General features: G+C 43.5%; 1 long non-coding RNA gene across 2 annotated transcripts in view; it reads left to right on the forward strand.

Annotated features, from left to right (window-relative positions):
- The first annotated feature begins 7,574 nt into the window (after nt 1-7,574).
- Nucleotides 7,575-27,968, forward strand: part of LOC144753036 (uncharacterized) — a 131,813-nt gene continuing 111,419 nt past the window's right edge. The window contains exons 1-4 of one of the 2 annotated variants that reach the window (XR_013594177.1): nt 7,575-7,682; nt 7,784-7,879; nt 7,973-8,074; nt 8,645-9,015. This is a non-coding gene — a long non-coding RNA (uncharacterized LOC144753036). Of the gene's footprint in view, nt 7,683-7,783; nt 7,880-7,972; nt 8,075-8,644; nt 9,016-27,968 lie in introns of those variants that run through there. The other variant, XR_013594178.1, reaches the window with a different exon arrangement.

A 27,968-nucleotide genomic window follows, 5' to 3' on the forward strand; every position in this document is an offset into this window, starting at 1 on the left:
TCCAGCGTTCTCTACAAGGTAAACCCCTCAATTAATCAATACAATTCTCGCCTCGACATTGAACGCTGGACAAAATAGGTTTCCTTTTCTTCCTAGCCGAATTCTCACTTGTCTGTTGTTTTGTTTTCTTACACATAGAGGTTTCAATGTAAACAAGCATTGGCAGAGCCACTAGGTCTCGCCTATGCGCGATCTATTGCCTTTGTCAATGTCTATTTTTTGCTATGTTGTGCTGCAGGGCAGCTGCAGTGAAGCATGGCTAGGCGAGATCGATTGGCTTTGTTCATGTTTTTTAGCTAGGTTGGACAGCAGCCTACCTGCTGTGCAACATGGTTAAAAGTTTTTTAAAAAAGAGCTATGAGGTGGTCAACGCTGGCCGCTTTACAGCATTTTGCTTTTTTTCACTTTAAGCCATGCAACTGTACAACATAGCCTAGAAAACATTGACAAAGCTAAGTAGCTCTGCTGGTTGACTTTTCAATATATTTTAACTCATGGTATACAGCTGCGTGGCTGCTGTGCAGCATGGCTGAAAGTAAATAAAGCGCGAAAAAGCGGATGAACACTAATTAAGAAATTAATCTGGACTTGGTTCATGCTCCACACAAACAAAAGGAAGTGAAACAGGAAGTGACGCCTCACTCGCACTGCAGAATTAAAAGGCACCAAAGAAGAGTGGAAATGGTGCCAACAAATGCTAAGTGATGTGTTGGCTAGTAGCCCATTTTTAGAGTCTTTTTTTTAGACAGAATAGATTGTCTCCAAACGACAGCGCATGTGCAATGCCTGTAGGCGAGACCTAAGAATAGCTGTTTACTATCCCACATGCGTAAGGAGTGCTCCTGGACCGGTGGTTGCTGGTGGGACCATCAGTACATCATTTTTGGTGACCGGCACTTATTGTTCCTCATCAGACATTTCACTAAGAGCAAGAGAGGGAATTACACACAAGTGGAAAAGACGGAGGAAGAGAAAATGGAATAACTCACCAAGGGAGAAATCTGTACCAGCAAAAGTGAGAGAAAGGGGAAGGAAGTTTCTAACAGAGACTTAAAGAGGCCTGAGGTGGATTCAGGACCATACATCCTTGGTATTCGGCGAGCTGACATTTAATAGTGACACGCGGGAGTCAGAGCAGCAATTTGGGCGCTGTCATTCATTATTTTACAAATTTAATACTTTCTGCTAGTATAATGAGCAACCCTTCTGTAAAGAGTTCTGACACCCCTGAATCGGACACATGCTAGATATAACTGCATAAATATAGAAATAGACAAACACATAAATGCATAATGTGGTTACACTGTTGCTCCTTGCAGTTTGCAAATACATAGGGTGTATATGATTAAAGAGGCCCTGTGCTACAGTGTTGGAGTAATACAGTCATTTGAAAAGGACTGAACTGCATAGTACTGTTCCCTAGTACCCACTTCTAACCAAGGGCCATTCATATCAGAATTTGTTGGGGTAAATGCAGATGTCTTAGTCTTCAACTTTAAAGAACAGAAATCTCATCCACATTATAAAAGTCATACACCTATATGTTGTGGATGAAAGGCAATGTGTAACAGCGCTCGCATCCACATTATAAAAGTCCTACAGATATATGTGGTGGATGAAAGGCAGTCTGTCATGTTCACAGATCTTTATACAGTCGCACATGTTACATATGAAATTTTGCATATTACACATTTACTGCCAGAAATCCCCTATTAGACCTGCCGCCTTTGCCGTGGTTTCCCCCCTTTCTTTTTGCCACTACCTCCTGTATTTTTGATGCTGTGTTGGATTTCGTTTTTGCTGGTTTAGATGCTTTGGGCACTTTGCCACTGCTGTTCAGTGTCAAAGTGCAAGTGCTCCCTGTGTAAATTGTTATTATGATTGGTTATCCATGATTGACATATTTGTGTCACCCTGAAGTCCCTAGTAAAGTGCACTGAGTGTGCCAGGGCTGGTGATAACACATGCTACTAGTGGGCCAGCAGCACTGATTGTGCCACCCACATGAGCAGCCCTAAAATGGTGTCTCAGGCCTGCCACCTCAGTGCCTGTGTGCAGTCTGTGAACTGCCATGTCCTCCTCGTCAGTGTCCCCACTGGCCATGCCTAACCATTCCCTTTCTTTACACATTGGTCACCCCTATGGAAGGCTCCCCCTTGGTACCCCCTTGGGCAGGGTGCTGTGTATGTGAAAAGTAGAGCATGTACTTGTGCTGGTGACATGCTCTGGTAGTCAATTACAGCCATTTTCGTTTTTCACTATTGTAAGGCTATCTTGCCCCATAAGCTATCTTGGGGGATGCTGGCAACAGTGGCTACCAGCATATCTTCCCATGGGAAGATAGGACATAAAAGTTTGGTATCCCTGAACTCAGAATTTAATAACACATCTTTTAGGAAAGGTTGTTTTTAAATCCTGTGTTTGAGAACAGCACTTTTAGAAAGTTTATGGATTTAATGGATCTACTATGTCTGTTTTTTTCCCCCCTGACGTGTCCATTATATTTAGATAGATCATATCATGTTCAAAACATTTCGCTTCTTTGATGTTACTGATTAGTTCTTTGTATGTTTTAGGATTTCACCCCTGAAGAAGGGTACCTTTTTGGTCCCGAAATGCATTGGGCATCGTGTCTTCAGAAAATTATTTCAGACAGAATCAAACTCTACTACTGAATTGTCGTTATTCAAAATGAAGTCTTTTTGTTATAAGTAAAAATCTAATTGGTTATGTACAAGTATAGCTTTTCACTTAGCAGATAGAACAGATGTATGCATAGGTCACATGACCACAATGTAATAATGCATCCATGCCATATACATTTTTGTGTTTGAGTATTAAATACCAGCAAGTGTATTTTCAACTTGGTTTTCATTGTTTGTATCAGGTCATGAGTAGTCGTTTTTCAAAAAATTGTTGGAAATGGTAGCTCTTTCCCAGTAGGAACTGTGCTCACCACAAGTAGATTTCTTCTACTTTATCATTCCTTTTCACTATTGTGCAGCCAACACAATACCGTGGTGATGCACCCTTTGATGAGATAGTCTTAAAATATTTACTTTAAGAATACATTTTGAGTGCTCCTCTTACTTCGTTTCTATTGTTCACATTGGCCCACTGAGGTAGCACCAACGAACGGAATATTAGTAAAAAAATTTGAGATAATAAAGCCAATATGGCATCGTTTGATAGTATCACACACATAACAGAGAACAGGGCTAATACCCTAGCATATACAGCAGAAGAAGCGACAGATATATATGCTCTGATTAACGAAATCCAACTCGTAGACACGAAAGGGGGTTCCACAATCCAACGCCTTAAACAATTGGAATACCTGACAAGGAGGCAACTAAATCAATGTCTTCATGCATCCACGCTTGTTCAATATCACCGAGCAAAAAGAATTCCGAGGGGACTCTGGATAGCACTCAGACCGATGTTATTCAGATTTCACCTAAACCCTGAGTTCATGGACAAATGGTTCGCCATACTAAATAAATGTTCCCTAGATTTGATTCTTCCCATCATAGAAGAACTGTCACATACTATTAAAGACCTGGATGAGGACATTTTTAATTTAAAAAGGGATCTATCAACTGTAATTGATCCAACCATTTGGGATATGACTTTGGAAGAACTGAATGCCAAACTTGATCGCTACAACCGTGAATTACAGGAAGGGAAGATTAGGAAGTATCGCAGCGATACTATAGACTATAAATTAAATGAAGTCTACACGTGGGCCGAGATATATGCTAAAAGACGTTTTACTCCTCACAAAAAGATCACTTCCAGTGAGGAAAGTATTACCACCGAACAAGATATATCTGAATCTCGGCAACCATTAGCGAAATCCGCAGGTGCTTCCACATCTTCATCTGCGACAGTTCCTAACATTCAGGAAGCTAACAAAACAACAACGGGATCTTTTTTGTTACAGGCTATGACGGAAGGTCAACCACCACCGCAGGTAGCAGAAACACCACAAGGCCAGGCAAACGTCCCACAAGGAGAGGACAAGGGAAGGTCACTTCGCAGTGGGAAGAATCTACCCTCGTCATAAACATATCTTCTGTGGAGTTATCCAAGAAACAGATTATGACCCTTAACAAAGGCATGTCCTTCGTACCGACGAACAACACCTCAGCACTTGAAACTAATGTGGCATTTTTCAAATTCATGCGTAAATTGAGACTTTGTCATTACTACAAGAATGTAATGGAGTGTCAAGCGGATCCTGAATCGCCATTGGAAGTCACCAAGTTCAAACCTAAAAGCAAATACATGGCTCCGACGTCGCATAAGATTCTGGATTTTTTTTAAGACTCTGTTAAGAGGGATTTATCCAAGATCAGATATACATCTATGAAAAGTAAGAATTTTACAGTGCATGATTACCACACAGTACAAACTATTGCCCAAAATTCCCAACTGACTTTGAAACCAGCAGATAAGGGCGGCGCACTTGTCATTATGGACACAGAATATTATAATAGGAAAGTGCTTGAGCATGTTCAAGATACACAAACTTACTTACCATTGGATCATGACCCTACCATTCTATTACAAAAGGCCTTATCTGACCTGCTCCAAGAAGCCTGCACCGCGGGAATCATCTTTGACACACAAAAGACGTTTCTAACTACTTTGAATCCTAGAAGACCTTCCTTGTACATGACTCCGAAGATCCACAAACATCCGACGGATCCTCCATTTAGACCTATTGTTTCTGGGTGCAGCTCCATCTTTGACCCTATTGGGAAATATCTCGACCATTTTCTCCAAGAATTTGTGCAATCATGGTGTACCTATATTAAGGATACAACCCATTTTCTTTCAAAATTAGAAGCTATTCAGGATCATTTTAGGACAGATTGGATACTGTGTACGATTGATGTCACAGCATTGTATACATCCATTAACCATCAACAAGGTATGGAGGCAGCAGAATGGGCATTATTACAGATGGAGTTAAGTGAAGAAAAAAGTATATTCATCTTGAAACTGCTACACTTTTGCCTAAATAACAGTTATTTCAAATGGCAAGACCAATTTTTTGGACAGATGACCGGAACAAGCATGGGATTCTCAGGGGCTCCTGCCTATGCGAATATATTCATGTCACTTTTCGAGCATGACCACATTCTGATGAATCAACAGTGGAACCAAGGGATAGTAATGTATGGTCGTTACATTGACGATATTTTCGTGATATGGTCCAAGACTCATGAGGAATTGGTAGGTCTCATAGAGGACCTCAACACAAAGAATCCAAGGATGCAGTTTACTTATGACATAAGCCACAGCTCAGTGCATTATTTGGATGTACTAGTCACCAAAGATTTGGTAGACAATAAACTGATAACAAATGTCTATACCAAACCTACCGATAGGAACAACACTCAGATGTATACCAGTTTTCATCCTAAGAGCCTGATAACAAATTTACCATATTCCCACTTCTTGAGAATAAAAAGAATCTGTGCCACCCAAGAGATATTTGATGACCAAATAAAAATTCATCGTAAAAGATTTGATCAACGAGGATATCCAGTAGAAATTTTGGATCAATGTATTGACAGGTTAGCCATAGTTGATCGTCAATCTCTGTTGACCCCCAGCTCCAAAACATCCACTCATGAATTCACCTTTGTTTCAAAATTCTCCACAGCAGCTAATCAAATTAGACATATTATACTCAAAAGATGGGAATTACTCCAAAATGAAAATGAATTTAAAGGAATTTTTTGGGAGAAACCTATATTTGCCTACACACGAGGCCGCAACCTGATGGATTTAATCCGGTCACCCAGCAACTTACAAATCCAATCTGACCATAAAGGAACTATGAAATGTCAAAACTGCATACACTGTAATAATATCATCATTGGCAACATTCTAACTCACCCCATGACAGGCAAGAAAATTACACTCAAACACACATCGGATTGTAATAGTACCAATCTGGTTTATTGTCTCAAATGCCCGTGTGGGAAACTATACGTGGGTAAAACTGAACGCAAATTTAAAATCCGGCTCACAGAGCACAAGAGCAACATTCGGTTGAAGAACAAAAGTACCCCATTAGCCATTCATTGGGATGAAAGTCAACATAATATAGCGCAGTTACGTGCACAGATAATTGAGGTGGTACCGAAAAAGGAGGGTCAAGACAATTCGGCCAAATTATTACAGCGTGAAATTTACTGGATAGACTTTTTATCCACAGTCATTCTGAATGGTCTTAACGACCGTATTGATCTGGGATGTTATCTATGATTTATATGTCATTTCAGCAACTTGTATGTATCTAACAGACATGTATAAATTTCCTGACCAGAATAAGGACCTCTACATCAGTTCAGCACTTTTAAGTTCATGATACTGGCTTGTGTCCAGGCAACCATTGTTTACCATGTACTCTAATTCTTCTGGTTTCTTTGCATACCTATATTTCCAAATATGATACGTGATCATGTTTTTTAAGCATGTCAAACATAATGTTATTACACAATTTTTGTTATAACCATGTAAAGTTGCAAATTTATTTCGCAATTAGACACATGTACTCGGGCAGCCACAATATTTATGTAGTAAATAGATTCCTAACAGATTTTTTGATTTAAATAATCTATACTCACTAGTGAGTGTGTACATGTTTTATGGTTACATTATTAGCCTGGGTAACAGTCTCTGATATGAGAACAGTAACAGACACAACCCTAATTCATTCCTACGCACTTAGTATGAGCATCATATTTTCAGGCTATTCTTTTGAACAGGTTCTGGCTGAAGTGCTGACATATCCATGATAAGAACAATCGGAAGCATCTTCTCATATGACGCTCAAATATTCAGTTAGCACCGTCATGATTTATAATTTACAGTGCCAAGAGCCGGCAGTGAATCTCCTAGCATTTATACATCGATTTTTGACTGCAGTTAACATACATTTCCCTTCCTTCTTTCTCTCCACAATTTGAGATGACTCAATTACCAATTCATTGTGGTAATACCACGAACAGTAGTAACTCATGTGGATTTTTGTCAAACGCAGTTGTTATGTACACTCACTAATGGTAGTGTTTAACCTGAACATCGGTATTAGGTACGGCATTATAATAAGCACCAACCATGGGACTTCATTTCCCACAATTATTAGCGTTTTTTTGTAATGAGGGGACTCTTAATATATCGGTGTTGTAACCTTCCACGGTTACCTGAATACTTGCAGAAGGACTGGCGTTTGCAGGAACAGTTGGAAATCTAGTAGCGGAGGTAATCTTTTACTTTACGAACAGAAAGATATGTGTCTTTCCACTTTTAACATTTTTTTCTTAAAAACTGAGGAGATAATAAATCTTTCAATTTACTCCGTGTTACTCATTATTTTTTGTAGATTCGGTTTGATATACCTTCGAACATCCATTTAGACGGAAGACACTGGACACGTTACCGCTAGTTTAATGATCTTTTGGAGGTACATTTTGTATAGTTAATTGAGTTCAGACTCGCATGCTTTTGCGTACGTATTCATTAGTAAAAGACTACAGATTGTTTTTCTGTTTTTTAGTGGCACTTTTACAGAGGATCGCGCCTCTACGCGCAAGATTTTCTTTTCTAACCATCACACAGTAACGATAGACCCTGTTTTTGGGAATCCTGTGACACATTTGTAGGTACGTAAATTTGAGGTTATTCTGCAGCCATGATGCGTTCTCTCGTAGTAACGCACATTTAGTTACACGACGACGTATGTGATATTTGTTTGTTTTTACAGATTGAGACAGATTTCCAGACAGTAATACGCACACGCAAAATTTGATATCTTTATAAAGTACCGGATTTTTTCTGGAAACAACGTCGAGTGTTGCAGGTACCTAACTATTCTATCGTGTAGTTTGATTTGCACCATTTACTTAGAGAAACGGATTCTATAATGTGGTTTCTCACTATCTCATCCACTTAGATATCAAGTGTGCGCGGTTCCCTATTATCGAGTCCAGTTTAGCTGACGTCAGTGGTTATTTCAGTAGGAGTTCACCCATAGTGCAATACATTCAGATACAAGGTATGAGCGTAGCACAATGATTGTAAATAGCTACAGTGCACCAGTTATAATATGTATAAACTATTAATGTTGTAGATTATGATGTCATGATATCCACTCTATTGTTGACATGTTCCAATTTACAAGGTCTTCTATACAGAATGCTAGCAAGAAGGTGATATAAGCATTTAAAGTGTTTCTTAAACCGTATAAACAAGGATGTATATACCATTTTTTTATATGCATGTTTCGTGTATAATTTGGTCCAGATTTATTTTTGATCACATCAGATTACGGTCATGGTTTTTAGTTTTATGGGTTTATATAAATGTTTGTAATATACACATATATTGTCATCATGAGGTCCAGTTAGGTTAATACATGTTGTTATGTGCCGGATGGTATAGAACATTTACGTGATTTGTTAAACCACATGCACATAGGAGCTTTTCTCTACACTATGTCTGATTTAATGGATCTACTATGTCTGTTTTTTTCCCCCTGACGTGTCCATTATTTTTAGATAGATCATATCATGTTCAAAACATTTCGCTTCTTTGATGTTACTGATTAGTTCTTTGTATGTTTTAGGATTTCTCCCCTGAAGAAGGGTACCTTTTTGGTCCCGAAATGCATTGGGCATCGTGTCTTCAGAAAATTATTTCAGACAGAATCAAACTCTACTACTAAATTGTCGTTATTCAAAAAGAAGTCTTTTTGTTATAAGTAAAAATCTAATTGGTTATGTACAAATATAGCTTTTCACTCAGCAGATAGAACAGATGTATGCATAGGTCACATGACCACAATGTAATAATGCATCCATGCCATATAAATGTTTGTGTTTGAGTATTAAATACCAGTAAGTGTATTTTCAACTTGGTTTTCATTGTTTGTATCAAGTCATGAGTAGTCGTTTTTCTAAAAAATTTTGGAAATGGTAGCTCTTTCCCAGTAGGAACTGTGCTCACCACAAGTAGATTTCTTCTACTTTATCATTCCTTTTCACTATTGTGCAGCCAACACAATACCGTGGTGATGCATCCTTTGATGAGATAGTCTTAAAATATTTACTTTAAGAATACATTTTGAGTGCTCCTCTTACCTCGTTTCGATTTACCTTTCTGTGTGCCTTGGCCTGTTTGTGAATCGACTGTCTGGTTTGTGAGTGACAGGGGCTGGGTGGCTCCCAGAGTCTGAGTGGGCCATCCCTGGGCTGAATAGCTCCATCTGCATCTAGAGTAGTGGGGGGGGAGGGTAGCACCTGGGCCTGAATAGGGCTGTGCCTGCCTTCCACAATGCTGGCTCCACCTCCTGCTGGGCGGCTGACGACCCTGCCCCTCTCTCTGAAAGGAAAGGAGAGGCCAGGAAAACAAAGTGCTCAAGGAACACCCAGAACTGGTTCAGACCGGGCTCAGAGTCCTCCTGCATAAAGGGATCAAAGATTTTTAGGGGTATAAGTACAGGAGCCCTGGCTACAGAAAATTAGATCATCCTGGAATCAAGAAGGAACCTCTGCCAAGGAGAAAGCTGAAACTGACGAAGGAAGACTGTCCTGCTGTTGCTCTGCTGGACTGACCTGCTGTTGCTTTGCTGCCAAGGAGAGGGGAAGGATTTTGATTTGGTGCTGTGTCCTCTTGCTTGAAGGACTCTCCAAGGGCCTGAGAAGAGCTGGCTCCCTGTTAAGAAGTCACAGGAACAAAAGGACTTCACCCCCAGCTTCCCTGAGAGAGTTCTGTCCTTCCTAGTGTGCTTGGGCCAGTTGTGGTGCCTCTGGAAGTTGTACCTGTGTTGGGAAGCTGGAAACCAAGCTTTTAAAGAGTTTCTGCAAGTTTTGTCGCATCGCTCGCTTGCTGAGCGCATCCCCATCAGTGCGAGGAAATTCCCGCCGCTACGAAGGCCGAGTTCGTCGCAGCGCCTGTTGCCGCTGCCAGAGTCGTTGCATCCTTCATTTGCAGGACGCACCAGTCCGGTGTGGGATGATTACCATCACTGCAAGTGTCGTCGCAGAGCCTGTCGTCACTGGGTGAGATCGTCGCACCGTTTGCTTGCAGACCGCATCACGTCGCTACGAGTGTCGTCGCAGAGCCATCGCATCGAGAAGCTGCGAGAGGAAGATCACCGCTGGTCCGTGCATCGTCGCCCCGGAGATCGTCGCAACTCCAAAGATCATCACATCGTGCCTTTGCAAGCTTTTTCACTATGGAATCCGCACCGGAATCCATACAAGGTATCGCATCCCTCCCCATACAGACCGGAGTCACCGCATCACGCCCGCTACATCCAGCGGGGCTGTTGCATCGCCTCCCCAAGGTCTCAGGAGTGACGCATCGCTTGTTTTCCACCGCACCAGTTTCTGTTTTGGAACTTTGTCCCATTTAAAAAGTACTGTTGGCTAAACGTGGCACAACTGTGAATTTTTAACGGAACTGTAGATTATTTTATTGCAACTTTAAGAACTCTTTTGAAACCATATTCTTGAACTCTGTATGTTGGATTTTTGTCATTTTGGTCTTGTGTAGTTTAGAGTAAATACCTTTATTTTTCTAAACTGTTGTGAAGTCAGTTTGTGGTGTTTTCACTGTGTTACTGTGAGTGCTGGTACAAATACGTTACAGATTGCCTTTGATAAGCCTTGACTGCTCGTGCCAAGCTACCAAGGGGGTGAGCAGGGGTCATCTCAGAGGGTTTCCTCTTTACCCTGACTAGAAGCAAGGGTCCCTATTTGGAAAGTGGTACCTTCCTCTGCCAACTAGAGACCCCCAGTTCTAACATCCCCCAGGTTACGAAGCTCTTACAGAGTCAGGTCACTTGATTCAGAATATATATTTAAGGAGATAGAGGTCTTTCTGGGCTTAAATTGTGGTTGTCTCTCTATTCCTGCACAGTTTGCTGCTTTCCCGAATCCTTCAAATCTTCAGCCAAGCAAATATTTACTCAGGACACCAGGCACCTGAGTATTTAGCACATGTACAGTGCCTGGCTGCCTGACCCGAACATGAAGAGTGTCTCATTTTTGCTCAGCCTTACAGACACTATTCCTGTGTCGGAAAAGCGTGGCGAAGCTGCGCTCTTCCACCCTTAATGATGGGCTATGACTTCAGCTCTTACAACTGCTAGGCAATTAGGGAAATGAAGGAACCTGATCACTAAGCCATCCTTAGGATCCTCTTGTATGGGGTGGGTTTCCATCAAGGTCTGGATTCAGCTTATGGTAAAGAGCCGAACATCAGTCTTCCTTTCATCTCAATCCTCATTCTGAGAAGAAGAAAGCTTTCCAAACACTGGAAGATTGGTAGGTCCTCATGATTTAGGGTAAATTACACAAGACCACCGATATGCTTCCTAATTTCTTTAAAGTGCTAAAGGAACTTTAAGGCATATATATAAGCCCCTAACGCCACTGGAGCATCACTTTTTCTGACATTCCGGTAGCGTTGCTCTCTACCCCATATTTACCTGGTGGCGTTAAGCCACTTTAGGTGGATTAACCCCACATTCTTAATATGCCCCTACCGCTGAAGTTTGCTGAGGCAAAGTGGCGGGCAATGGGGGTTGCTGTGAGCGTTCCACGGCAACACCGATTGCTTTTTGACGCTGACCCTTATTTACAATGATGGGGCAGTGCCAAAAACTAAGACCAGGTAAAACCTGGTCTTAGGATGGTGAGATACAATGAGACATTGTTCATTTCTCTACACACTTTGGTCTTTCTATGTGTGCAGCATTCTGCAACACACATAGAAACAGCAAATCGCCTTTAACGATTGTTTACATGCAGGAAGGTGTCCCATCGGCACAGGCACCCTTAGAGAATGGTGCAAGGGTGCCTGCGCTGGTGCAAGGCTGCCTTTTTAGCACCAGCGCTAAGGGAAATGCAGAGGTGCATCGTTCTTGGAAAATATGGTGCATCCCTGCGCTTAAAAAAAAAATTCCGAGCAGTGTTACCAATTTTGGAGTAACACCGCGCTCTGACATTTTATTATGAATATCCCCCATGAGTCTTCAAGGTAAGGATTCATTCTTGTATGGCACAGGTGGTGGCTAAAAGTTGAATATGAAGTAGCTTAGAATTATGAATATTACTAATAAGTAACTGGTTCATTTTTATAATGTATTTATTTATTTATGCTATGCGCTTATTTGTATGTTGGTTTATTTATTTAGGAGTTTCAAAACATGCCGTATATATTCCATATGTGCAGACAGGGGCTGTGTCCTGTCTTAAAAATCTGGTGTAGAGCAACACTATGTCCAATATCTTCGGTCCTCATACCTGATGTTCTTCAATTAAAACCCCTTGAGAGTCTGGAGAGTGTTTAGAAAGTTTGTCTGCATAGTTCAGTTTTCAGGAGTTATCTGAAGCTTATGTCATTGGGCTTGGATATTTGGGAAAGGCCGAGGGTATTTAACCCACTTGAATAGTTATTGCTGGATGAGGTTCGCCATCAATCAACAGACGGTTCCTGGCTGGGTTATAGTATTGTGTTAGGTCAAGTATTTTGGGCTTCTTTCAGTAGGCTTTGTGGGTGATACAGAGAATCTTGAATTTGGTCCCAGGTTGCTTGTTTCCGGTCCAGGCAAGACATGGCTTGGCAGTTCGGGCTGGACTGTTCCCATGAGGCACAGGGTCAGACTGATTTGCATATGACCATGTCTGAACTGGGGTGGCAGAGTAAGCTAAAGAATGATGATGGATTAAACCCAGATCAGTTGACTGGGGGTGAGTGCCTGCAATGTTCAACACTCCGTCCATCATCCCCTTTGGTTTTGCTTTGTTCGCCCTAAGTTGGCAGTGTATGCCCAGACGTGGGTCCCTTGCTCACTTTGCCACTGGATTCAAGATAGCTTGGCTGATGAGGGTTATGAACCCGAAACCGGTCCCAGGATTCTTGTTTCCGGTCCAGGGAAGACATGACTGTTCCCATGAGGCACAGGGTCAGACTGATTTGCATATGGCCATGTCTGGGAGTGAGCTAAAGAATGATGATGGATTAAACTCAGATCAGTTGCAATGTTCAACACTCCGCGATTGGAGGCCAGCGAGCTGCTTTAATGGCAGGGAATATGTGGTCTCAAATACATAGGCTAAGGAACATTCTGGCTGGTTCAATAGTCTTTGCAGCATGGCAATGAGCATTTTATGACACAAAAGCAGAACATTTTAAAATAACCTGGGTGGGATCTGTAAATGGCCTTGGTTAATTCCAGCCCATGGTCAGTTTGGAATAAAGGGGACATTTAGTGAAGTGAGGAAGTCTAGAGATTGAACCTTTTCAGCCCTGCCTTAACTCGTGGAGCAAACAGCTCTGACACAAACTGTATGCCCAGCTTCCTGGATTGAGTGGTGGTGGAAGGGCAGGTCCTGAGACCTGGAGGCCAGTGGATCACTCCATCAGAACCATTACTTTTTTGGTTATAAGTGCTTTCAGATCAGCATTCTGGTGCTCCTGTGATGATGCTCTGTTATCTGCAGGGCAGTGTAGGCACAGCAGTGGGGGGTTTAACTGTCTGCACCATTCTCATTATCTCGCTGCTGTAGAGCCCTAATGAGATCTGGTTTTATGTGCAGTTTGTTAACTTTTGTGTAATGACACAAATAGTAAGGCGACCATATTTAATCTGCAGAGCAGAACAGCATTGCCATTTCTAGTAATAGTGCACAGTGTTCTGCGGATGGAATTATTTCGCCTGAGGTTCATTCGCAAATGAATTCCCAGAGCTTGTGACCCAGTACAGAGAGTGAAATAAAACTGACTGCATCGTTCCCTCGCAGCATCATCAAGCTCTGATGACCTTGCTTTCTAGTATTCGAATCACAGCTTATTAGGTGTGCAGAAAAAGAACAAAAAGTGTCTGATACATGTTTTAATTAATACCAAATCATTCACTTTTTATATTGAGTAATGATGCCGAATACAATACTTCTGCTAACGTGATATCCTTGTTACAAATTCTCATCAGTGTGTTGCCCATCAGTGAATTCCCTGCAGAGAACTCTCCAATTGTATTGCAAGACCAGAGGCTACTGGTGAAGCAGAGTCACCATCATTTATTTGTGCTTAATGAAGTGTTAATCTGTAACCCGCATAACCATAGTCTACATTATTTATACATGATTTATTAATCATTTACACATCATTTCATACATTATACTACAAGTGTTTTATAGTTCCCACTTCCATGTTTAAAATGAAAGTTGTATTTCTGCCTGCTGTGCATAATTTTCTTTTCTGTTTCAGGCATTAGTCATGGTGTCCTCATTTAGAAAGGGCATGCTTTGTTAGCTTACTATTTGAAGGATGTAGTGTAGCAATTAGTCAGGACAGTCATTTTCAGCACCTGCATGAGATTAGAAACTGAGGGGATGAATACTCCTTTGTGAGATGTCCTTAAGTCAGTATGAGAGAAGAAGTTGGCAATGCATTATCCGTGAGAAGGAGGCCAACACCAACAAGTACGGAGAGGTCACTGCATTTTGATTGCTTCTTGCATTTTGGGAACCTGAAGACTGCGTGAACACAAAAGAAAGCTAATACAACTTTTTTAGTTAAATCTGGCGAGCACCCCTGCTCCCCTCTGGGATCAACCTGACATTGAGGGCTGTCTGGGCCTATTCATCACTATCGGAGGGTGAGTTGGGCACCTCTGTGGCCGGCGACTCTGGCTGCAGCTGACCTGGGCGGGCTGGTAGGCTAACTTAGGCCCGAGGCTGTCTCTGCCAAGAACCACTGCCCCCACCAGAGCTGACTGGTGGTGAGGGCTGGCTTGTGCCTGAGCTGCCTTCGTCAAGAGCTGCAGCCGCCCACCGCAGATCTGTTTTGGCTATCATGTGTCCTGCGGAGCTCAAACGCTGCTCTCTGCCGACATAGGAGCTCTCCCACTGCAATTGTTTATCTAATATGACGCTGCTGCCCTGGTGTTATAATGACGGAGCCTTCACCTTTTTCAAGATCTGCCTACCTCAGACTCACAGAGCCCTCTCTACTCTGCGCTTTCAGTTATGCCCAATTTACACATTCCTAATTCAGTTGCTATGATGGTGTTCAGAGCTTGATGGTTGTAGTGTTGACCTCACTGGGCTTGGCTAGGCCTCTATTTTGGGGATCCACCTATCTCTTTTTTTCCCTGCAAGAAGCTCCCTTCCCTAAAATTGTGGCCCCCTCACAGGCAACACAATCAACATAGGACTTAAGGCACCCCAACACATTGAAAGAAAAGAAGGACTTCGATGCACACAACAGTATCCCTAATGTGGCAGCCATCTTGTAAAGGTACGGTGATTTCCACTAATCTATCTGAAGGGATCTGCATGCCCTAATAAGACAACCTTTTCACAGCCACTCATGAGTCTCCATTGTTGCGTTCACATTTTTTTCTGCATTAGGAGATCTCTCAGGGTCCTACGCTCCTCCCTCTACACCCTATATACATCCTCTGACGGCTTCACGCTTATGCATCTACTCCCTATAAATTAACCATTTATTCTGCAGTAGGTTTTCTTCCCAGTAGATATATTGAAACACTCAGACCTTTATTTTATTCCACTAACCCTCTGTACCTTTAGCCACCAAGGAGCAATACACTTGCAGTACTAGCAATAGCTTACTGGCACAGGTGGACTGCAATGCTTTAAAGTTCCTCTACCCTCCTAACCTATCTAAAAACGCAACCAAGAACTTCAAATACAAACTACTTAAAGCGAACTCTGAAATGCACTTCTCTGATTACTACTTTTGTCCCCAAAAAGGTATTTTGGTTCATGACCTAATCTTCACCAACAGACAAGCTCAATAGAGGAGAGCAATAACATCCATACTCCGAATTCACTCTTCCAAGACAACACCTCATGGTCTACATATGTCCATTATACCCTCTCTGATCTTCAAGGCTGAAGCAACCATGTCACTCTAAAACAACGGAAACGTTCTCATCCGGTGATCTGACAGGAATCTAGAGCAGTTCGACAAAATCTTCTTGAGGATCAAAAACATTGTGTTGATTAATACAGCCTCTGTTCCCAGAAGTCTTTCCTCCTGCTCTCCAACTGAAAAACTGGTATCACCTAGTCCCAACTCTATCTTATCATCTATACCTCCTCTCGACCACTCTCTCTCTTGCAACACTAGAACTGATGCTGTTAATTCAAGATTGTCTATTCCTAGTGTTGATTCCTGCCCCTCCCCCACAATCCACTAATCTGTCCTGCCCCCTCACTTAACTCATAGTGGGGTTGAAACTAATGCATCATACTCTGAATCTGTCAACAGCCTCAACCTGGAGCTATTCATGACCACTATTTGCCTTCCCTTGTTCAAGTTCTCTCCCTCCCCCACTCCTTCTGCAACTCAATGGGCAATTTACCTGACCACTTAACCTAACCTGGTCACAAGGATCTCCCAGCAACACATGAGATCCACCACCGACGAGCCTAGTAAACCTCTCCCACTACCTATCATCACTCCTAGCTTCCCACCCACTTATCCTCATCCTCCCTTCAGTGCTCCAATTTCTTCCTTCATCAACAATAGCGCTTACAGTTGGCACTTCACCCTGGAGAGATCTCTCACGTCTTTCATCCCTCGACCAAGCTACTCTCACACTTATATTACGATCCTCTTCCCTGAAGGACAAACCCAATGCCATCAATAGAGACCTCCAGATAGTCAAAAAGGACTTCCAAAACCTAATACTCACCACCTCGAAGCTTAAGAAGCTCTGAAACCCCATCCTGGCCACTAAGATTAACAAACCCCACATTCTATTCAATACAACTACCCACTGTGGGAAGGCCACTGGACTCCTGTCATGAGACATCAATCATTGAGAACCTTACTATCATACACTGGACATCTAAACCTCACCCCAATCCCTCTACTAGAGCTCAGAGGGTTACTGAACATCTATCAAAGGCTGACATTGACTCCCTTCTATTACCTCACAACATTACAAAAACTTCAAAATAAAAATAATATAAAATACATTACTCTTGATGATTCGCCTCCCTTACGGATCACTATCCAGACCATCCCCTCCAACACCCTCAGAGAACCTAGGCTCAAGCTTAGAACTATGAAAAAGTGCAAATGATTACAGGTTCCGACAATACACCAATAGTGACCAAATCTGATAAACAGGTCTATGCTTCTAAACTGCAGCGGAAATCGCTAATCTCATCCTTGCACAAGACCTTAATCTCTTAATCTTAATGGAAACTTGGTTCAATCATACCTCCTCTACCATTGTGGAGATTCTATTTCCACCCAACTATGACATCATCAGATTGGATAGATATTGAAAGGTTGGGGGCAGCATATCACACATTTTAGCACTCCTTGATCGCCCTGAACCAAGCACAAACTGCTCCAATGTCTTCTTGTAAATATCTAGGAAATGATATATGGAACAATGATACGATTGTGTGCACTCTCCACACTCTCTACCACCACGGGCAATAATCTACTTTTCAGTGAACAACTAATGGAGACCATCTCATCAAACTCTGAACAACCCACAAACTAGTTCTTCCTGAGTGATTTCAACATTCACAGGAACAATTCTAATGATCACATACTGAACACCTTCAAGGCCTTTCTTTCGGACGTCAACCTCACCCAGTCATGTTAATGGCTCAACACGTAATAAAAGTTCCACCCTCGACCTTATCATCGCCAAAGACAATGTCATACAATTGAAATCCATATCCCTTGCAACTGGTCTGATCACTAACTAATCTCCTTCCTCATCTTGGAAAAGATGCTGATTAGACACGGCTAATCGCTTAAAACCAGCCAATGAACAGTGACCATAGAAATAACAACCTAAACGAGCTATCTTCTATTAGCAGCAACCTCCTACAACCCCTTATAAACATGAAGAATGTTAATGATCTTACAGATCACTACTTCCAATCCATGTCAGACATACTCAATATAATTGCACCGAAACAGCTCAAAAGAATACCAAATATATACTCAAAACCCTGGTTCAACTGTAACCTTATTGAGGAAAGGTGTAACTTAAGGCTTGCTGAGAGATCTTGGAGAATCTCTCCCTCCTTCACATACCTCAAGCGCTTAAGGTTGACTAAAAGCACCTGCAATAAAAACATCTGAAGATCTAAAACTGAATACTTTAGGACACAACTGGACAAAGCTAAAAGACCCATAAAAAGTTTTGAACTCATCAAACAACAAGCAATTTACAACTCTAATTCCCATTAAGAAGGTAAGGGAGCATTACCTCTTTGGAACCAACTTATCCACCCATTTCATGGAAAAGACTAAGAAGCTCGAATCAGAACAGCAGCTTGCCTCCCAGCATTTACTAAACCATTCCCATCGAAGTCTCCTCCCAGTACAACATCTGGTGAGAACTCCCAATCCAGCTTTACTAAAAAGAACAATGCTACTTGGAATGCCTTCATATTTCCAGACAAAGCCAACATACTCAAGATAATAATATCACTAAAACCGTCCAACCATTTCAATGATCCTCTGCCTGCCTGCATCAAAGAGCTTAAATCCTCCATTCTCTCGCTCTGGACTATGATTGTTAATGCATCTCTCTCGGGGCCTGATTCCCGATTGTCTAAAGATAGGACAGGTCATTCCAATTCTAAAAAAGCCAAATTCTGACCAGTCTAATCTCAATAATTTCTGTCCCATTAGAAACCTCCCGACACTAGCAAAGCTCCTTAAAAAATGCATACACCTGCAACACTGTGACCACATTGTAAATTTGAATCTCCTGGATCACTACCAATTTGGCTTCAGAACAGGACATAGTACTGAAACAGCTCTAACCCGCATTGTAGATGATGCCCTGAGTTTTCCTGATGAGAACATATGCCTGCTTATATTTTTGATCTCTCTTCTACATTTGACACGGTCAAACATGACAGCATGGTTGCCCTTCTGGAGTCAAGGATGGGGCTATCTGGTCCCTTTTCAAACTGGTCTGCTTCGTTCTTACATAACAGAACTCAAAGAATAAAAGTCAATCAATTCCCCTCCGACATTACTCTAGTCTCGAATGGAGAGCCTCAAAGATCCACGCTTTCATCTACGCTATTCAATCTGTTCATGGAACTCCTCAATGAAATTCTAAAGCACTCAAATATTTATCACGAGTATGCTGATGATTCACAATTATAGTTGAAAATATAATCACTTAATGACTTTTAATACTCTCAACTGCACCTTGCTGAAAAACCCCAACAATGGTTAACCTGCAACCTTTCAAGCTCAACACACTCAAAACGGAATTCCTCTTGATCCCCCACCACAATCACTCAGCCCCCATAGACAAAGGACTCAAACAACTTATATCTCTCAATTGCACCCCCAACATCATTGACTCTACTAGATTACTTAGTATAACATTGGACAAATACCTGAATATGCAAGATCATATCAGCGCGACCAACCAGGGAGCCAACTACCAACTCAACATTCTAAGGAAAATCTATCCTTTCTTTCCCCCTGATGATCAATTCGCAGTCCAATCCCTAGTCATTTCCTAATTAGATTACGGGAGTGCTACTCCTGCAGGTCTACCCAAAGCAAGGCTAGCACTGCTAAGGGCTGTGATGAAATCAGTGTTTTGGCTCATCACAGGATCCAGAAAATTTGATGACATCACTCCAGGCCTAAAACCTCTCAATTTGCTCCTGTTTAAAGAAAGGATCCAGCTGAAAATTGCCTACATGGCACACAAGGCCCTTCACCACAATACTCCTGTCTACCTGACTGTTAGAAGGTGGTTCTGACCATCTAAGCTGCCCAGATTTGTTCCCTTTTTGGACACCTATTTGTTGAGCTTTTACTGTGGGAGAGCCTCATAAGTTGGGACTCACCCACAGGGAACTCATGATGAAAGGGACTGCATGTGTATTTTACTGGTGTCCCCCTGGCTTGACTAGGCCGCTGCGCTGCAGCTGGAGTAAGGGGCACTGGGCTGGTTACATATTAGGCACATGGGTACATGGGTGTGCACACATGCGCTTCATGGTGTGCGCAGCCCGGGAGAGGGTACAAATGGAATGGTGTGGCAGGTCTTATGCAGAGCTGGGTGGTGACATTGAATAGGCTTTATACAGCGGAAAGAAACATGCCAGGGAACGTCAGGTGGTTTTACTGTTTTTCACTCTATTATTTTCCTATGGAGATGTAGAGCACATGGGCTTGTTTCACTTTCCTAAGGCCTACAAATCCCAGACACACACTAAAGTTCGCTGTAACAGGTGTGAAAAGAAGTATTCTGCAGAGTCCAAGATATCTGTACTGTTTTTGTCATCCAGAACTGTCATATTGCTTTGACCCAGCTCATAACCAGGGCCTGGCTGGGGCGGACCCTGGCAGACAGGCTATATTAATGACCTTCTTTCCAAGGGCGAAAACCTCCTCTCCAAGAAGAAAAGATGCGTGGAGCTAAAGGGGAATCCATCAGCAGCTGTCACCTGGTGCAAGGCATCAAGCTGCACTGGAGAGAAGGCAGCACAGGCAGAAGGGGCTTTCAGAGATCATGTGGCAGGAAACCCCCGGACAACGCCATCTTGAACCAACCCAGAAGCCTGGGCAGTAAGGAGGGAGCAGGGGCAGTGAAGTAATGTGTCACTGTTTGATAGGACAAACAGAGACTTACTTCCAGCCACTTCCCCATTCTTTAAAAAGTGTTTTACAGGAAGAGAAGCTCTCTGGGGTGTGGTCTGCTGAGGCAGAGGGTGCTGGAGCCTGGCGGCATGGAGGAACCCCCTGAATATCCCAGGATCCTGAACAGCGCCAGGAGAGGAGTCCAGGACCAGTGAGCAGAAGTCTAGGCCTCTGCACAAGGATAAGAGAGGCCCAGGAGGAGAACCAGGTGAAACACTGGCTCAGGGAGCCAGTGAAGACAGATCCCTGCTGCATGCGTCCTCTTTGAGATAAGGAGGGCGAAGGAGGGTGGCTGTTAAGTGCCACTAGGAGCAAGAAGATCGGACCCCTTGGGGCTGAGATATGCCCCCCAGAAGGTAGGCGACCTTTGACCTCTGGCCGACCGACGACGAAGCACGTGGGGCTCTGCCGCCGGTCTCAAAGATGCCCCTGGGGTGGGTCAGGTCCCGGGGGCTGCCCCCAGAAGAAGTGAAGTCGAGGTGTGCCGTCACCCCGTGAAGGTGCCCACGCAGGGTGCCAGGAGCCCACCGTGGCCCCTCCCGAAAATGAAACCGGGGAGCACCGTCGCGTTCCCCATGAAGATCGGGGGAGGGGCCCAGGATTCCAACTCTGGGCCCCGTGTGAGGAGGAGGAGGCGGGTAGCGCCGTCGCCCCCCTTGAAAGGAAGCCTGTAGGGGCCCGGGACCCCAACTCTGGGTCCGATGCCCAGAAGCAAAGCCGGGGAACGCCGTCATGCTCCCCATGAAGAGGTGCACGCGGGGTGCCAGGAGCCCACCCTGGCCCCCGCAAAAGAACACAAGTAGGGGAGCGCCGGCACGCTCCTCGTGAAGCTGGTGTGGGGGCCCAAGATCCCATCTCTGGGCCCCTGCTGGCAGGAGGAGGAGGGGGGAGTGCCGCCACACTCCCCCGAAGCTAGAAGAAGACAGGGGGAGTGCCGTCGCACTCCCCCGAGGTCCCCCTGGACCGGCAGGAATCTCAGTGTCTGACCAGAAGTGCTCCGGCTCCTGCGGCAGCACGCAAGGGTGCTGGCCGGTCGGGGGGCAGCGGGAGATGCCGCAGTGGGCTCCTTGCGCTGCTCCCCAACGATGCTGATAGCGGGGTGCCCCCAAGAGGCAGCAGAAGCAGCCAGGGGTGGGCTCCTCAGGCCACGTTGACTTACCTGGGGGTCCAGGTGGGACCCGGTCCCCCAACAAGGCAAGAATGCGGTGGAAGACCATCAGCATCACCAACGCCCAGCACAGCGGGAGAGCCGCTCATCTATTATGCATTAAAACGAGGAATTGCCCCATAATGCCTTGCAGGCCTGGACCTGCCTGCAGGGGGAAAAAACACCTTTTCTCTGTTTGTTGTGACCCCAGGAGAAAGGGGTCACCACCCAGTGAGTGCTCAGGGGCAGGAGGAGCTGCAGGAGCAACGCAGTCTCCCCCAGCACCACGAGGAAAAGTTCTCTCACTAAAGGGGCCATTATGATGTCAGGCGGATTGCCACCGCCCGACCAGCGGTGGCGATCCACCTAGCATCTTTGTCCGGCTGCCCTTCAATTACCCCCGCCTACATTGGCGGGGGTACAGCGGCGGACGGAAAGACCGTCTGCCGCTTTACCACCGGCAGGCAATCGTTACAAATGCTTGCCATGTGGTCCTGGCCCGTAATATGTTGGCGGTGCCTAGCAGGCACAGCCCGCCATTTTATGATGTGGGCAGATTAGGGCCTTTCCATGGCGGCAATGTCACCATGGAAAGGTATGCGGTCTTTTGCATTGAGGGCTCGTTGCGGGCCCCCGGGGTATTGGGGGGTACCCATGGTACCCCCCTACATTGGCATGCACAAGGTGGCAGCCACCACGCTGTGCCTGTCACGTTGTGCATGTCAATGCACGACATGCCACTTTTACATTGTGGTGGGTGCTGCTTGCAGCACCGCCTGCTGCAATGCAAAAGATGGGGGTGCGACCGCCAGGGTGACAGTCGCATCCTGATTGCCCCAGCGGGACCTCCGCGCCTATGGTGGTCGTTCCTGTTTTCTGTGACGGTAGTGGGTGGACTAAGTCCACCGCCATCGTAATGGGGCCCTAAGTCTCCGGGGGCTTAATAGGAATAACCCCTCAAGGGCCCAGCCAGCATTGAATCACCTCCTGGGCTGGAACTTTTGTTCATCGGCTGGGGGTGTATTGAGGAGTGCAGTCAGTGCACCAAGGGATGAAGGGCTGAGTTGGGGATGTCTGGAAAAGGGCATCCCCTGGAGGCGAAGAGATGCAATTGCACAGGAAGTGTATTACTAATGCAATTTTTACAAAATGCATTGGCCAAGGTTGTTCCTATGGAGGGACTGAAAGCCACATGTTTAATGTGAAGACATAAGCACTGAAGGTTTATGTTACCAGACATTCTTGCTAGGGTGTTTGGCTGTACATGCTTGATCCTGTGATTTCATCATGAGAAGTGCATTTGCTAATATTATTTCTATGGAGGGACTGTAAGTCACATGTTAAATGGGAAGTCATAAGAAATGAGAGGTTATGTTGCTAGACATTCCTGCTTAGGTGTCTGATGTCTGGTGTTTGGTGTCTGTTTCTGCTCTGCTTAATCCTGTGATTTCATCTGTGATGCCTTTTAGAGGTTGTAATTGCAATGCATTATAAATGTTATTGAGTCTAATAAGTACCTCATTTTAAAGGGATGCCTAAACATGAATTCTTGCTGCTGCGTTAGGTGAAGAAGAACCCAGACTGTTAGCTCCTAAGATGTAGAGGCGTATACTTCATGGTCAGTATGGGATGCTCAGTTAGGGTTATGTGTCACCACAGTAGGTGTACCTATTTTAAATGCTGGTTGAGATAATGGGGTGGGTCATCCACTGGGATGGTGCCAGTGAGCAGGGCCCTCGCTCCAGGTAATGTTCAACTAACTGCATTAGGGGGCAAGATGATGTGCAAACATGGGAGTGGTGGTACTAGACCCCACACCCCCTGCGGGAGGGGTGGAGATGTTATGCAATGTCAAAAAGTAATTTCAACAGCTTATGTATTATTGTAAATTGGTGCATAGTATTGAGTAGTGTGTGTGTCTAATAAATATACCCTTACTTTTATAAAGCAAAGTACAGACTGGAAAATAAATTATTGAGTGTTATTTCTGCGTACCTGTAAATGCTGATTACTAGCCCACACCACCTCCCTTGAGTAAGCCTTAGACTGCTCTGCAACGCCACCCTCTGAGAGTCAGGTGCTACACTGGGGTGTTTGGTTCACAGTGAAGTACAAATGTGACATGTTATTTGTGCAGGCCTCACAGATACTGCGCTTTCCAACGCTGACCAATAAACTAGAACTTTCAGGGGAAGTCGTTCCTCAAGAAGTGGTAATTCCCTAGTACTGAAACCGTAGAAGCTCACCAAAAAGATAACTTACAACCACTTCTTTTCTGGCTGAGCCCCTCCCCCCCCAAGAATATGAAGGCACTGCCACCCATTATCAGGTCTAATCCCTTGACGACCTCCTTCAAAAAAGAAGTGGATAGGCTTCTGATGAACAAATAGCTCCAATAACAATCCTGAGGAACTCAGCTGGACTATTCTCATGTAGACATCTCTGGATCATGAACCTAACTAATCAGTTGTTACTTTGCAGTTGTTTTCTAGCTTACTTATCACTGATTGCTTTCTTACTCTACATGTATGACTTGGGCACTAAATTAAGAGTGCCCCAATTAGCCAACAGCTAAAAATGAGGCCCACATTTTCAATCCAAGGCAGATTTGAACTTGTAAATTCACTCTGTATCAGTGTTTTGCAAGGTATGGAAGACTGCTTGCATTTATGTTTGCGGCAGGCAATGTTTGTAGTAATAACAGGGAAACGGCAATGAAACATGGCCCACAAGAATATAAAACCCATAATCAGCAAAAGTAAAAATAAATGGCCCATATACTGCCCTGTCAGATTAGCCCTTTGGGCATTGCCAGATTGCTCTAGAGGTTAATAGGACCCTGGCTACTATAAGGCATTACACAATCTTTAAACACTCCAAAAAGAATATAGAATTCCACCAGTCTAGTACATATACTCCTTCCATTCCAGAACCGTCTTGTTTGATGCAGAATTGAACTCCTGTAAATTACCAAACGAATGAAGAGTGCTTTCTGGGTTTTTGCTCTTAGATACCAGGTGTACTGTAACCTTGTGGTTGTTACAGCAGACAACATTAGTCAAGGCGAGTGGGCAATCTTGCAGTATTTAGTATCTGACAACTTCTGACTGTGGTGAACTGTTCTGGTTCATCTACTGCAAAATTGGTGGCTTGGACTCTTTGTTCTGGGAGAAGCCCGAACCATAGTGCCCACACAAGGCAATAGTAGTAGAGCAGGTGATGAATTGTGGGTTCTCCTCTTTCTAAAAGGCTCATGCACGATCCTCAAATGGAGGAAAATGAATGTTCTTACGGTTTGAAGTATAAGCTGACACTTGAGGACCCTGCTAGATTTCTTGACTGGATTGGCACCTTCGGCAGAAGAGCACATTTTGGTAGTGGATGTATGACATTACAACGCATGCTTTTACATCGCATGCTTTTACAACGCGAGTTTTACAACGCATACCATTACAACGCATAGTGCTTTTGGGTGCTGGATAGTGAATAGTTTAATTTACTATTCCAACTCCAGTCCCCGTGGATAGTAGGGAAGGTGTTGGACAGTAAATTAAACCTATTCCCTATCCTAGAGCGCCCCCCAGCGCAATGCGTTGTAATGGTTTGTGTTGTAAAAGTTGCGTCGTAAAGGCACTGCGTGGTAAAAGTTGCGTTGTAAAGGTTGTTTACCTTTGGTGGCCAATCTTTAAGGAAACAGAAGCTCACACAAGACTCTCTAAGCCTTTAGAAACAAGCTTCAAAGTCCAGTGGCAGGCTAGGCTGTTAGGGGCCGATTCCGATCTGGGTCGGAAAGCTTCCTGACCGAGCCGGATCCGGAGTGTTTTCCGACCGAGCCGGAGTCCTGCAGTCCGACCGAGCGAGTACGATGCGGCCGTATGCTGCCGGACTCGGTTCGGTCGGACTCCCATTGAAGTCAATGGAAGCCGGTCGTACGATGCGTACAAGGGTTCCCATGGGCTCCCATTGACTGAATGGGTTTGTCTCGTGCAAGGGCGCCCCCTACAGTGAGTATGCGTCGGTGCCATCCATACCATGCCTGTGTTGGGGAGACTCTTGGGTCTCCCCCTGTGTCCGAGTCGTAGGGCTGCGGGTGACAGGGGGTCCGACGTGGACCCCCAAAGGCAATTTCCCAGACATTTTGCGAGTTGGACACTTCGGCTCACACCGGCTCTCTGACGTGTGCATCGTACTGGCTCGGTCGTAAATCGCAGCCAAGGTTAGCTTACGGCCAAGTTGTACGGGGTTAGCTTACGGCCAAGTTGTACGGGGTGGTTCTGACCCGGGAACGACTCGGTCGGTGATTTTCAAGTAGCTCGTATCGTACTAGCTCACTCACACAGCTGTACGAGTCGGGCGGAAAACACACATACAGCTCGTAGTATCACGTTCGGTGCCCTTCTGATCGAAATCGGCCCCAGAGTCTTCTTATATGAGAAGATTAACTTGTATGAAGGTAGTGGGTACGGTTGACGTTCTGATGGACGGGACACCCTTTCTTGATGAATACCTTTTTTCCTATATGTACCCTGACTGAATTGCAATTCTTAGCAATAAATGCTTCATAGGAGCCTCTTACATCTAGAGCACTTGCCTGAGCCTTCTACTCAAAAGCTGATAAATGACACAGGCATTCTGGCTGTGTACCCTTGGTTTACAGAGGTGTTGCAATCCTGTAGATGGCTTTTGCAGGATATATTCTAAGTAGTCATGGAAAACCAGATGCTGTCTGGGCTCACACAGGCTCAGCCTGACAACATGCAGGAATGCCTAGAAGCATATGCTTTTAGAAAGTAAGAGCAGAGATGTCGGTTTGAGCTAGTGCTATATAAAACTTAAATAATGAATAATGATAAAATAAAATATAATTAATACAATTATTTATTTTGCTCTATATATTGATTATTTTTAAAATATATATATATTTGCAGCAATAAATGTGAGTAAATTTTTTACTTTTTGAAAATATTTACATAAAATATTAATAAAATAAATAAAATTAATATAATGTAAAATAAGTATATATGTATATATATATATATATATATATATATATATATATATATACATATATATCTTACATACACACAAAAAACATACATAATATGAACAATTAAATAAGAAAATATATATTGTTTAATGTAGCCAATAAATAAAATATACAAAAAATATTATAAAAATTCAAATAAATTAAAAAATAAAAACAAATAATATAAAATATAGAACAATTAATGCTATAACATCTTTTTAAAAAATAATATGAAAACTACTGGAGTCTAAGAATATTAAATGTATTATTCACAATCTAGTTTATGCAATGGTAGGGAATTTGTTTGACTTCAGAGGGGTTAGATTTACTATCCACACTCCATTCAGTGCAACAGTAGGAAAGCATTGGACTTCAGAGTGGCGAAATTTACTATTCCCACTCCAGCCTCTGCAACAGTAGGGACATCGCTAGATTTCGGGGGGGAGGATTTACTATTACCACTCCAAACCGTGCAACAGTAGGGGAAGTGTTGTACTTTGGAGGGGTAAAATGTAGTATTCCGACTCCAGTCTGTGCAACAGTAGGGAAAGCATTGATTTTCGGAGGGGCAATATTTCCTATTCCCACTCCAAACAGTGCAACAGTAGGGAAAGTGTTGGACTTTGGAGGAATAAAATGTACTATTTCCACTCCAGTCAGTGCAACAGTATGGAAACCGTTGAATTTCGTCCAGGTGAAATTTACTATTCCCTTTCCAGTCAGCACAACAGTAGGGAAAGTGTTGGAATGGTAAAATATACTATTCCCACTCCAGCCTCTGGAACAGTAGGGAAAGTGTTGGATTTCGTAGTAGTGAAATTTACTATTCCCCCTCCAAACAACGCAACAGTGGGAAAGTGTTAAACTGCAAAGAGGATCATTTCACTATGACAACTGCAGTGTAAGAAAGAGTAGGGAAAAAAACCAATTTCAAACACATTACATATATGAGTAAACCCATAGGAGTAGAAAAAATATTAAACTGTTAATTAAAATAATAATAAAATAATATTAATTAGCATAAAATACATATATATGTAACAACGTTTAATAAATGTACATAATTACCACTCAATAAAAAATGAATTA

The sequence above is a fragment of the Lissotriton helveticus genome, chromosome 5_1 (assembly GCF_964261635.1).
Source record: "Lissotriton helveticus chromosome 5_1, aLisHel1.1, whole genome shotgun sequence".
Lineage (NCBI taxonomy): Eukaryota > Metazoa > Chordata > Amphibia > Caudata > Salamandridae > Lissotriton > Lissotriton helveticus.